At 44.8% G+C, this 13277-nt stretch overlaps 1 protein-coding gene across 1 annotated transcript in view; it reads left to right on the top strand.

The window, feature by feature from the left end:
• Positions 1 to 12076: 12076 nt before the first annotated feature.
• The window catches only part of CDH17 (cadherin 17), a 29276-nt gene continuing 28075 nt past the window's right edge, over positions 12077 to 13277 (top strand). The window contains exon 1 of the mRNA XM_081874145.1: positions 12077 to 12211. The gene's annotated coding sequence lies outside the window, so the exon portion shown is untranslated. The remainder of the gene's footprint in view (positions 12212 to 13277) is intronic.

Below are 13277 nucleotides of genomic sequence, written 5' to 3' on the forward strand. Positions count from 1 at the left end.
TGGTGATCTCTTAATGAAGGAGCGATGTGTGATGGTTGTGGGAAGACCCGTATTTTCAACACAGGCCACACCAAACTGCTGTAGAGCAGGAGGTGACCAGTATTGATCAGGTTGCAGGTAAGAAGTGTTTTAGAGGCCCTTCCACTACTTCTTGTATGGGAATATACAGAGCTGTCCTATACTGAAGACATTGGTCCATCTAGCCAGTACTGTTTGGCAGCAGGATTTCAGATACGAATCTGTCTCAGCCCTAGCTGGAAATGCATGTGATTCAAGCTGCAACCTTCTGCACACAAAGCAGTTGATCTACCACTGAGCTGCAGAACTTTCCTTACAGCCATCCCTCTGAGCCACTTTTCTAATAACACACTTTAGAGACCGGAAATGCCCTTGGCGAGGTGAAAAACTGCTTGCAGGAGTGGCTCTATTTACGATACAATAATCTTTATTGTCATTGTCCCATACAGAACAATGAAATTGAAAAAAACCTACAAAAGACATTCAAAAACCAACAAGCCTGCTATCCCAGCTATCCCAACCTGGTTAGCCCCCTAAAAACTCTGATACCCCATTTTTAAATACAATATACTCCCATAGAGACTCCTTACACTAAAACTAAAACTAAAATCGCATTTGGATAGGTGGCTAGTTCTAGTCTTATAACCCTGTACCTTCTTCCAGAAGGCAGAAGCTGAAAGAGATCATTTCCAGGGTGCGCATATTGTCCTGCGCTATCTCTGCAGCTTTCTTATGCCACCTGGAAGCATAGATTTGATCCAAGGTGGGAAGAGTGTACCCAATTATTCTCTCCACAGTCTTTACAACCCTGGACAGCATTGTTTTTCCCCTGACCGTGCAGCTCACAAACCACGGACACAAGCCATAAGTTAATACACTCTCAGCAGTACAATGGTAAAATGCCATCAACAGGTCCTTTGAGAGATTGTTTTTCCGGAGGATTCTTAGAAAATATAATATATTTATTTAAGGTTATTATTCATTTTAATATGTATATGCTGCCTTTTGGGCAAAAGAGGAAGAAGAAGAAGAGTTTGGATTTGATATCCCACTTTATCACTACCCAAAGGAGTCTCAAAGCGGCTAACAATCTACTTTCCCTTCCTCCCCCACAACAAACACTCTGTTAGGTAAGTGAGGCTGAGAGACTTCAAAGAAGTGTGACTGGCCCAAGGTCACCCAGCAGCTGCATGTGGAGGATCAGGGAATAGAACCCGGTTCACCAGATTACGAGTCTACTGCTCTTAACCACTACACCACACTGGCTCCCCATTGCAATTAAAGCTGTTTCAATGCTGTTTCAATGCTAAAAACAATGGCTGTACGAAGTCTAGGTTGTAGTTCAGGATGGGGAACTTCAGGTCCAGGAGCCAAAAGAGTTTCCAGTCCTCTCTGTATGGCCTGTGGGACTCTTACCAGGCCACACTCCTCACTAACCCTGGCAGGATGGAATGTGTCTTTGAACTCTGATAGGCTTCTGGCTTGCCTGGATGGAAGAGGGAAGATGTTTGCCGTGTACAACTTAGCCTACTGTACAAAAAAAAAAAAAAAAAAAAAGCAGATTCATTGCTCTGCCCTCTGGCCCAGCAACCACTTGCATGTGGCCCCCATAAACTTCCCCAGAAGAGAATGTGCCCCTCAGGCTGGAAAAAAGGCTTCCCCATCCCTGTTGCAGCTGGTCTCTCTCTAAAACCTGTTGCCGCAGTCCATTTCCAAAGAACCCTTTACAAAGGAAATCCTCTCAATATTAAAATTTTCCTTAAACATTAAGGTTTTGTTCAAAAGCCCAGCCATGTATCTGTTGGGCCTCGTTTCTTAAAGAATCGTTCTGATAGCATGAAAATAAAGTTAACCCTCCTGAAGGGTTTTCTACAAAGGGATTGGAGAAGTAGATCGGAGATCTATTAAGCAGCCAATGGATTTGAAAAGGAAAGGAGCAGAACTGGGTTTGGGTCAGATGATCCAGTGACTCAGCTTAACGTGCTTCGAGAGACATAAACATCAAGTTTCTGGGACAGAAACTAATAAGATAATTGCAATGTCATCTATAGAGATCTGGCAGTGGCTGTGGAATCTGTGAGTCATAGTCCTGACTGGATGACGGCAGTGATACTAAAATATATGCAGCCTCTGTATAAGGCAGGAAACAGGAGCATAGAAACTCATGATCATGTGAAAAGAAGAGCTGCCATAATAACTCTGTTTGGATAAGAGATTATTATCTATTAAACTTGTCAGATGCTATATCTTGCCCAAGGCAACCCAAAGCGACTTACAGTCCATTAGGCTAATAACATGAAATAAGAATAGTTAGAATATATTAATTTTTGGGAAGGGCTGCAGCTCAGTATTAGAGCATCTGCTTTGCATGTAGATGGCCCCCAGGTTCAACCTCCAGCACCTGCAGGTAAGGCTGGGGATGTCACCTGGATGTCACGCTGGAGAGCTACAGCCAGTTAGTATAAACTAAGCTGAGCATCTTAAAGACTACATCTTAAAAAGCAGAGACATCACCTTGCCAACAAAGGTCCGTATAGTTAAAGCTATGGTTTTCCCAGTAGTGATGTATGGAAGTGAGAGCTGGACCATAAAGAAGGCTGATCGCTGAAGAATTGATGCTTTTGAATTATGGTGCTGGAAGAGACTCTTGAGAGTCCCATGGACTGCAATCTAGTCCAACCCCCTGCAATGTAGGAATATGCAGCTATCCCATTTGGGGATTGAACCTGTAACCTTGGTGTTATCAGCCCCACACTTGAACCAATTGACCTGGGTCATTGGGGTATCTGCGCTGTTTTAATTTGTGTAAGCCTTCTTGAGTCCCTGCCCGGGGGAAATGTGTGATGAGTACACGCAGCTCCTTATTTGTGCACCCACACTTCGGTGCAACAGGTGTGACCCGAGGCTGTCACTGTGAACAAAAGGAGCTGCCATTCTGTGAGCAAAAATCTCATTCCGTTCCCAGACGGATTCCTTTGAATCCAATGAAAACAAACCATTGTTTCGTTTTTATTGGCACACACGCTTTAATGCAAAGCTGAAATGTCTGTGGAAGCCATCCTACAGGAAAGACTCAGTGGTTTTAGCATACCCTGCAAGTGTCCCGGAAAAACTGAGACGCCTTGTTGTTTATTGCAAGAGAACGGCAGACATTTTGGTTGCCGTGACCTCATGTGATTTCATGGTGGGATTTTCCCTCCCTGCCCAAAGTGTGGTGTGCCCCCCAAAAGTGCTTTTTATGGGGGGAGGGGAACCCATGGCGCAAAATTGTGATCACAGCAACTTAAATGGCCACTGTGCTCTTGCGAAGATGGCATCTGGCAATATGGTGTCCTGGGTTTTGGCTTCAAGGTGTTGGAGGGTATGGTTTGGGGGAGAAAGCTCCTATTAGCACCAATGGGAGCTTCCCCCCCCCAAGCCTTATAGTTGTGAGGAAGGGAGCATTTGTTGTCAAAGTCGCCACTGGGATGTAGTAAACACTCTCTGCCCCATACACTGCAGTCCCACCCACTCGAACTCCGCCCCTTATTGTCAAGGGCTGGGCAGAGGAGGATGAGTGGTGGAGACCACCTCCCCATCCTGACCCTTCCAGGGAGGAGGAAGGGGAAGGCAGTATAGATTCGCAACAGGGGTTTGCGGGAGGTCACAGCTCAGAGACAGTTGAGGTGGAAAGTTGGGATATAATGGGAGAGAAGGAGCAGGCAGAGCTGGAGCAGCAGCTGGCTGACACATTGTCACTAGAAAGCATTTCAGACCCACCATCTCCCAGAACCCGGTGATCCTTAAAAGTAGGAGAGCAAAGAGCTCAAAGACAGAGAGAACTTAGTGGCACCCATAGAGGAGGAGGTGATGATGATGATGAGGAATGAGGAAGTGGGAGAGGTGGAGCTGCACTTGGGACAACACCATTATCCAAGAGGCTGGGTTATATAGCCTCTCTCTGTAAAGTTTGAAATAAAAAAGGACTGCAATAAACTTTTCCTTGACTTTATTCTTTCCTGGGCAACCAGCTGGGAGTCGCTGACAGCATCCTGACACCTATGTCTGTAATAAAATAAAACCACAGGTTAAGGTGCTCATCACCCACATAAATACCAAACTGATTGCTGTGCTCTGTAGGTGAGGACCTCTTGAAGATACTATTGCATCAGGAGTTTCATTCCATTCAGTAAAGGAATTGTGCCTTTAGTGTTGTGGCACCCACTCCTTGGAATGTCCTCCGACTGAAGATTAGACAGGAGCCACTCTTTTTTGGCCCCTGCGGAATTCCTTCCTCTTCCTACAAGCCTTTTAAAGTAAAGATCTTTCCCAACCTGCAGCTGTATTGGAATTGCTTTGAAGATCTTTTAACTGTTTGTTCGCTTGCGTGTTTTCTGCCCTGCACACCTTTAGGAGGAAGAGCCAGCTATACCTTTAATAAACAAAATAAAATAATGTCTAGTTTCGCCCTGATGGCGCAAATCAGGTCATAAGCAAACATACAGAACTGGATATGGATAAATACACACACACACACACACACACACACACACACACACAGACACACCTTTGTTTGCCCTGCCAGCATCATGGCTTTCATAAAGAACTTGCCCTCTCCTCATGCTATCTTCATACCTTAGGGAAGATAGGCCATGTGCGTTTCTCTGCTTCAGGACCAAGAAGAGAATATCCTTTCTCAGATGTGACAACCAGAACTGTACACTGTACAGTATTCCAAATGTGGCCGTCCCATAGATTTGTAATCTTGCAGAACCCATGCCTTTTTCTTTTATTTGCATAATGGCAGTATAACTTGCTTGTAAGAGTGCTGATAACGTCAAAGTTGCCGGTTTGATCCCTGTATGGGACAGCTGCATATTCCTGCATTGCAGGGGGTTGGACTAGATGATCCTCAGGGCCCCTTCCAACTCTGTGATTCTGTGATTTCATTATATTGGCAGTTTCATTTTTGATTCCTTTACTGATGATCCCTCGCATGGAATTTACCACTTTCACAGCCACCACACAATGGGTCGACATCTTCATTGAGCTATGACCACAAGGTCTCATTCCTGGTCAGTCACCACCAGTTCAGTCACCATTAACATATTTGTGAAAATCTTTTTTTTTTGTTTTGCCCAAACGTGCATCAATTTACACTGGTTTACACTGAATGGCAAAGCAGTTGTCTCCAAGAACACTGGAAACTGCCTTTGGGCTCATACTAGTTCAGTGGCTCTCCAAGGTTCCATGCAGGGATATTTTCTGGTCCTACCTGGAAGAGAAGGGGAACCTCTTGCTTACAAATAATGGGTGCTATCACTGAGCTATTGGCCTGCCCGAGCCATATTTGTCTTTCCAGCACAGATACTGGGGGGGGGGGGTGCTCACAAGCATCCTGCACTTAGCATACATGCAGAAAATGCCAAATGGACAGTTATACTCACAATAGGATGTCCAGGCTGAGGCAGTAACCCACTGAGTGAAAAGTGAAGTATGAGACTCCAAACACTCCCTATGATTGGTGGCTCTTAGTCCTTTGCTGACTCATTCACTATCTAAACAACTGGGATAGACTTTTATATACAGTGTGTGGGTTGGCTGCTACATGACTTTGGAATGAACCGTGGTTTTCAGTAATACAGTGCCTCGTTTGCCACCTCCCACGTTTACCTTAGGATGGGCCAACTGGCATCCAACCCCAGAATTTCAAAACACGAACTCTTACAAGCAAGGTATAAAAGGGAAAAAAGCACGGAGTTCTGCAAGATTCAACTTGTTTCCCCACTCCCTGCTGAATTGTTCTCTTACGGGTTAAAATAGTTCAAACCGAGAGCCAAAGTACACTTTACACCCAAACACAATTAATTAATGAATACATTGAAACCCCACCCATTTCCTTCAAGGAGCTCAAGGTGACATACCTGGCACTCAAACCTTTCATATTATTCTTACAACAACCCTGTGGTGCTGGTTAGGCAAAGAGTTGGAGACTGTGGTGTAACTGACTTGTAAAAGCGATATGCAGTAAATGTTTTGTAGAGAGATGTTTGCTAGCTGTAAGCTAAGGTGTGAGTGCAAGGGGGAAAGGGAGAGAGGGATGGGATGTTGGGGTCGTGCGATGATGGGCTGGATGTGGAGTTAGGACAGGTGTGTGTGAAGGAAAGAGGCAGGTGAGAAGCAGAAGGGTGGCTGGTTTGGGTGCTGAGGAGCAGAGGATAAAAGACAGGATTAGGATTTGCCTTGGGTATAGATAGAGTTATAAGCACATATTACAGAATACGAAGCATCCAAATACTATTGGAAACAAACCCAGTGTGTGATCACATTTATATTTCTGGTCACCTTACCTCAGAAAGGATATTGTACAGTTGGAAAAGGGCAACCAAAATAATCAAGGGGTGGGGGGTGACTCCCTTAGGAAGAAACATTGCAGCGTTGGGGACTTTTTAGTTTAGAAAAAAGGGCAAGTTAGAGTCAACATGAGCAATAAAATTATGCTATTTCAGCTCTGTCAATTTCTCATTTCCCCAGTCTTAAATTCAGTTCATCACATTTCTGCATCAATTTGCGATTATGTATTTTAAACAGAAAAAGCCTTCATGAAAATTCACTGGCGTTTTAGTGTAAATTTCTCCCAATAAACCCACCTCTGGTGGAGGAAGAAAAGTGAAAGCTCCATTGCAGTAGTGCAAGTCTGCTCTTGCAGCACCAGGATCCTGCCCTATCAACAAATTTTGTAAGCTGTCTTTGTAAGTTTTAAAAACTGAAAAGTGGTACATACATTCCCCCTTTTTTATAAACATTGAAGCATAAAATTTTGTTTGATTTGTTTTTTTACAAGGGTGGGGGACTGAGGAAGTTTTACAAGATAGTTCTGAAAGAACATTAATAATTTTTTGTTTTGTTTTGGGTTTTTATTTTGGAGAAAGAAGCTGCTGTTTTGGAGATCTTTTAAGCTCTGTGTAAAAGGGTGGCTCAGCTGTGATGTCATCCTAGGAGCCTTAATGAATGAAATTAACGGATAATGGAATATCAGATGAGGCAAGAATACGAGGGAAAGGGACGTCAATATTCAAGAAATGGGTAGGTGGAGGAAATTATAAGCAGGGAGGAAAGCTGTACAGTATATGGAAAAACTGACTCAAGCATTAAACATCTTAAGGCTTGGGTTCCTTTTCATCATTTGCACTCAAAGAAACTGCCAGAGAGAGACATTTTGCTGCTGAATTACTTCCATTAAGAGCTACTTCAGTCGCTTCTGGACTTTGAAATATTTTTGAGACACTTTGATCTTACCCCCATCCTGCCTCAGTCACATGTACGTCCTGGGCGGTGGGGACACACACACACACACACACAGAGAGAGAGAGAGAGAGAGAGAGAGAGAGAGAGAGAAACTTCATACAAGGCCAGCCTAAGACATTTTACAGCCTGAAGTGGAGCAGCAAACCAAGTTGTAGAGCGGGGGTGGGAGCTGTTTCAGGGGTTGGGTTGGTCCCATATTCCTTTCTGGGGGCCAGATGGCAGCGGTATGTGGGGCCAGAGGCAAAAGTAGACAGAGCGGTAAATGTGATTTTTTCCCCTTTGTGCAGTAGCTTAGTTTCCACACACAAACAAACACTTCTCTACCTCCATCTAGGAAGCGAGAAGCAAAGATATATTCTAGCAACCAGGCAAAGAGGGTGCAAGCCAGACTGGCAAGGGGTGTGTCTGTGGCAGGGGTGTGGCAGGGGTTCCCCATTGCTGGTATATATTACCTCAGAAAGCCAGTCAAGTTATTCTGGTGCCTGAAACAAAAAGATATTCCAGCCTCCCACACACTAAACACAGAACAATAATAACTTAATTTTTTTGCTGTAGGAAAGACAAGGTGTCTGATGGCCGTGATAGGACCCAGTTGTTTGGATCCATTCTGCTGCACATATGAAAGCCTTGCAAATATAAGCTGTACCATTAACAGAGGGAGCAGATTTGGGAAGATGAAGCCATGTGTAGTGTACTAGGGCTGTTTGTTGGTTCCAGCTGAATCCCAGCTCCAAAACTAAATTGGGCCAATTCAGCTCAGCCCGAGGTTTGGCTGGAGTGGGCTGAGGTAACCCCAGATCAACTGGGCTCAGTTCGGGTCCATCTGTGGCAGTCTAGGGCTGGCAAAGGAGGGAGACACTCAAGTGATGAGAACTGAGGGTGGGGAGGAGATGCAGGGAGGAAGGGGGCCTGCGTGCATTCCTGTCTCCCTCCATGGCATGTTTAATTAAGGTTTGAAGAAGAAGAAGAAGAAGAAGAAGAAGAAGAAGAAGAAGAGGAGGAGTTTGGATTTGATATCCCGCCTTTCACTCCCTTTAAGGAGTCTCAAAGCGGCTCACATTCTCCTTTCCCTTCCTCCCCCACAACAAACACTCTGTGAGCTGAGTGGGGCTGAGAGACTTCAAAGAAGTGTGACTGGCCCAATTGTGTGAAAGCACAATTAAATACTGTGCAAGGCCCCCAGTTCAGTTATGGGCCTAGATCTGGGTTGGTTTGGTCCCAGATCATCCTGAGAGGGATCAGGTTTGCTCTGAAGCACCAGATCATGCCTCAAATCAGATTGGGTGGGCTGTGTACAGCCCTAATTTTAACTCAGCTCTGTTTTGTCCATTGAAATGAATGAATGAATGAAATGAATAGGGTATTCAAGTGGGAGAGCTCCATTTGCACACCAAAACTGTCACCTCCACTGATCCAAAGGGAATGTATCTGTGCTAAGGGAATGATGCTAGAGGACATATTTCTTATGGGCTTCTCAGCAATGTGTAAAGGGCTGTATTCCAGCCAAAGAAAAAATTGCAGGCTGCATTCATTCTTATACAATGATTGGAACCTGAGCTGCTGACCTGAGCCCTGAAATGCATGTAAAAGGCCAGAGGAAGAGCATTGGTCCTTCCCACATCCTCTTTCAGTTCTATGTGTGAGCTCAGTTCAGCACGCAAGCTGCCGACCAGAGCCTTAAAAAGCACACAAAGCTTTCCAAGGCTCAGACTGTCGTGTGTCTGAACAGTGGAACAGAAAGCAGAACATCTAAGAGGGTAAGAGGGGAAAGGAGCCTAGGGCAATGAAACAAGCTGGGAGACAGCTGGAATGCGAGTGGAGAAAAGATTCGGTCGAATGCAATCAAACACTGGCGAGGGCTCATGACTGAGCCTACCTAGTGGCAGTGAAGGCAGCAAAGAAGGCATACAGTGGTACCTCGGGTTAAGTACTTAATTCGTTCTGGAGGTCCGTTCTTAACCTGAAACTCTTCTTAACCTGAGGTACCACTTTAGCTAATGGGGCCTCCTGCTGCTGCCGCAGCGCGATTTCTGTTCTTATCCTGAAGCAAAGTTCTTAACCTGAAGCACTGTTTCAGGGTTAGCAGAGTCTGTAACCTGAAGTGTATGTAACCTGAGGTACCACTGTACTTTGTTGTCACCATTGCAACCATTGGAGAACTTTCCTGGGTAGTGCAGGGCCTCTTCTTTCAATCTGGCCTGAAGGATTTGGTAGAACCGACGGTAGCTTGCTATGACTTGTTTGCAAAGCATTTCGAGGACAAAGCTGCTTATATCCACTAGGATCTTGACTCCACTGTAGTAGCAGATAAGTCTCAAGGGGTGTCCAGAGCACTATTTAGTCCTGTTGTGTTGGATGAGTTTCAGTTAGTAAGGGACAATGATGCAGACAAGGTGCTTTGATCAGTTAAGGTGGCAACGTGTGCTCTGGACCCTTGCCCAACTTGGCTAATAAAAACTAGGAGGGAGGGGACAGTTGGCTGGGCCAGGGAGGTGATTAATGCTTCCTTGTGAGAGGGGGTGATCCCTTCCTGCTTGTAACTTCCGACCAGCTGCTAATCTCTCCTTCTTGGGCAAGGTTCTTGAGCGGGTGATTGCAAACCAGATCCAGGTGTTCCTCAAGGAAACTAATTTTCTAGTTCCATTTCAATCAGCGTTTACACCGGTTTGGGCACAGAAATTGCTTTGGTCACCCTGTATGATGACCTCTGTCAGGAGAGAGACAAAAGAAATGTGTCCCTGTTAATTCTTCTCAACCTCTCATTTGATGCCATCAACCATGGTATACTTATGGAGTGACTGTCTAGGTTAGGGGTGGATGGCACCGCTTTTGGTGGTTCCAGTCCTACTTGGATGGATGTTTCCAGAAGCTGATGCTTGGGGAGTCTTTTTCGGCTCTGTGGAGCCTTCCTTGAGGTTCCTCAGAGTTTGATTTTATCCTCTATGCTGTTTAACATCTACAAGAAACCACTAAGTGGGGTTATACAGAGGTCTGGAGTACGCTGTCAAGCCCTACTTCTCCTTTACATCTGCAGGTGAGGCAGTGGGTGTGCTGGACTGTTGTCTTTCCTGGGTAATGGACTGGATGACAGCCAACCAACTGAAGCTAAATCCAGATAAAACTGAGGTACTGTTAGTGGGTAGTTCCCTAGAACAGATGGATGAGAGGTTGTCTGCTCATGATGGGGTTATACTCCCTCTGAAGGAGCGGGTACATAGCTTGGAAGTTGCTTGAGGCTCAGGTACCCTTCATTGTACAGAGTGCCTTCCATCAACTTTGGCTGGTGGTCCAAAATCCTGAGAAGTGCAATTTGTTGAGGGCACTGATAGTTGTTAGGAGACCCCTTTTGTCTTCACGGAGCTACAATTCCTAGAGTCTTTTGTCAATCAATCCCTCTTCCCAGGGAATTCTGAGAACTGAAGCTTCATTGCCCTCAACAAATTAAGTTCCCAGGATACTTTGGGGAGGGAACCATGACTATTAAAAGGAGTATAATAGTGCTTTGAATGAATAGGATGGTACTCAGCTAAGTTTTACTCAAGAGTAGACCTATTGGACCGGATTCAACAAAATAGATATGCTAGCAGGAGTCAGCACAACAGGGCTTTTACCCCTTTCTCCTCCCCCTGTGTGCCCCCACCCCATCACCTCTAAGGAGTCAGGAGAAACCCTAGAACAACATTTCATATAATAGTTCTTTAACTGTATGGTTTATGGACCTAACCTGGGGAGAGAACAGCAAAGACCTGGTGAAGAGAGCACAGCAGAGGTTATATTTTCTGAAAATCCTCCGGAAAAACAATCTCTCAAAGGACCTGTTGATGGCATTTTACCATTGCACTGTGGAGAGCGTACTAACTTATGGTCTGTGCGTGTGGTTTGGGAGCTGCACGGCCAGGGAAAAAACTATGCTATCCAGGGTTGTAAAGACTGCAAAGAGAATAATTGGGTGCACTCTTCCCACCTTAGATCAAATCTATGCTGCCAGGTCCCATAAGAAAGCGGCAGAGATAGCACAGGATAATACGCACCCCGGAAATGATCTCTTTCAGCTTCTGCCTTCTGGAAGAAGGTATAGGGTTATAAAGGCCAGGACTAGCCGCCTTAGAAACATCGTCTTTGCAAATGCAATTCTGGTTTAAATGCAGCATAAGGGGTCTCTATAATATAGTGTATTTTAAAATGGGGTTTCAGAGTTTTTAAGGGTTTTTAAATGTTTTATGTAGTTTTGCAGTAGTTTTATGTAGTTTTGTGGTAGTTTTATTTAGTTTTTATGTAGTTTTATATAGTTTTTCAATTTCATTGTACCGCATGGGACAATGACAATAAAGATATCGTTATCGTTATCGTTTGGATGTGACTGATTAACTGATTAGCATCATAGATAGGTTATGATGGTACACCAATTCCTGATTTTTTTGAGCTTGGCTGATAGCTATTATAACCAAAATAATGATATGATTGTAACTGTGGACTGTGAAGGGTTATCTTTTCTTTACATTCTTGATAATAGTTGCTCAAATATTACATGTATTGAAGCAACCTCATTCTCAGTATGTTTTTCAACCAGTTCTACAATTCAATCAATAAAAACTAAGAAAGTCACATGAAAGTTCAGGGGGTGAAGGATACGTGACTTGGAGGTGTGTTTGAGTTTGAGTGTGTGAAAGAGGGATTTGCTCTGCTCCAAACTGCTCCTTTGCATTTTATTTACCATGGTTGCCATTTCAAGCCACACCTTTCCGTTTAAGATCGGGACTTGTCAATGAAGGAAGTTAATGTTTGATCAAAACCCTGCGGAGAGGCTTAGAAACTGCCAAGGGTTCTGAGAGACACAGGCAGGCACCACCATCTTGGGCAGGTGTGAAAATACCCTTCAGAACAGATCGAGGTTTTTGTGCACCAGGTAAGAGGTGATCTTTTAAACAAGATTTATTGGGGAGGTTTTCATACCGTACAAGATTCTTTTGATCGTTCTTGTCAGTGAGAATTTGCTTCCCTGCTGCTTGTGAGGGCTGTTTGCTGTTACGAGCCAGTCTCTGTTAGGAGTTTCTTTTGTTTGTTACAAAATCCAAAAGTTCCTTTGTGGAAGACGAGGCTATCAGTGGCTATTAGCCACAATGGGTATGTTCTTCTACCTGCACTGCTGGCGGCAGTGTTTCTCTGACTCCGCTAACCCAGAAATAGTACCTCAGGTTAAGTACTTAATTCGTTCCGGAGGTCTGTTCTTAACCTGAAACTGTTCTTAACCTGAAGCACCACTTTAGCTAATGGGGCCTCCTGCTGCTGCTGCCACACTGCCGCCGCCGCGTGATTTCTGTTCTCATCCTGAAGCAAAGTTCTTAACCCAAGGTACTATTTCTGGGTTAGCGGAGTCTGTAACCTGAAGCGTATGTAACCCGAGGTACCACTTTAGCTGGGAATCACAAGTGAGGAGAGCACTCTTGCACCCAGGTCCTGCTTCCAGCCTTCCTTTGGCTGGACACTGTGAGAACCAGGACGAAATGGGCCTTTGCCCTTATCCACCAGGGCTTTTCTTATGCTCTTATGTCCCTGTCCATGTCAGGTGACGCAATCTATGTTTCATATTTCTGCAGGCAGAACTGGAGGGACCTAGAGGGAGAAAAGGGGAACTTGCACTAAGCATCCTCCCTAGAGGAAGGGTGCAGACGGTGGACTGTATGATAACAGTAGTGAGCCCCTATTATTGCACTCTCAATAGCATCCCTGCTGGGTGTTCCCTCGGTTCCCTGCTCTTTGAAAGCCCTCACTGTTTCTGGGGGAAAGAGTTCCTTAGTTTGTGCCTTGATTCGTCCCTCTTGGAGTCTATTTTCTATCCTTCTTTGGTTATAAAGAACCAAGAGAAACCTCACTCCCTTACATTATAGGGCAGTTAAGACAGGATATTGTTTTTAGGTCCAAAGGTTCTTTTCCTCCAGTGCAAAGAGCTTTCTCAGGTGGAGGAAGCCTCC

Source organism: Podarcis erhardii, assembly GCF_964252035.2.
Source record: "Podarcis erhardii genome assembly, chromosome: 8".
NCBI classification, from domain to species: Eukaryota; Metazoa; Chordata; class Lepidosauria; order Squamata; family Lacertidae; genus Podarcis; species Podarcis erhardii.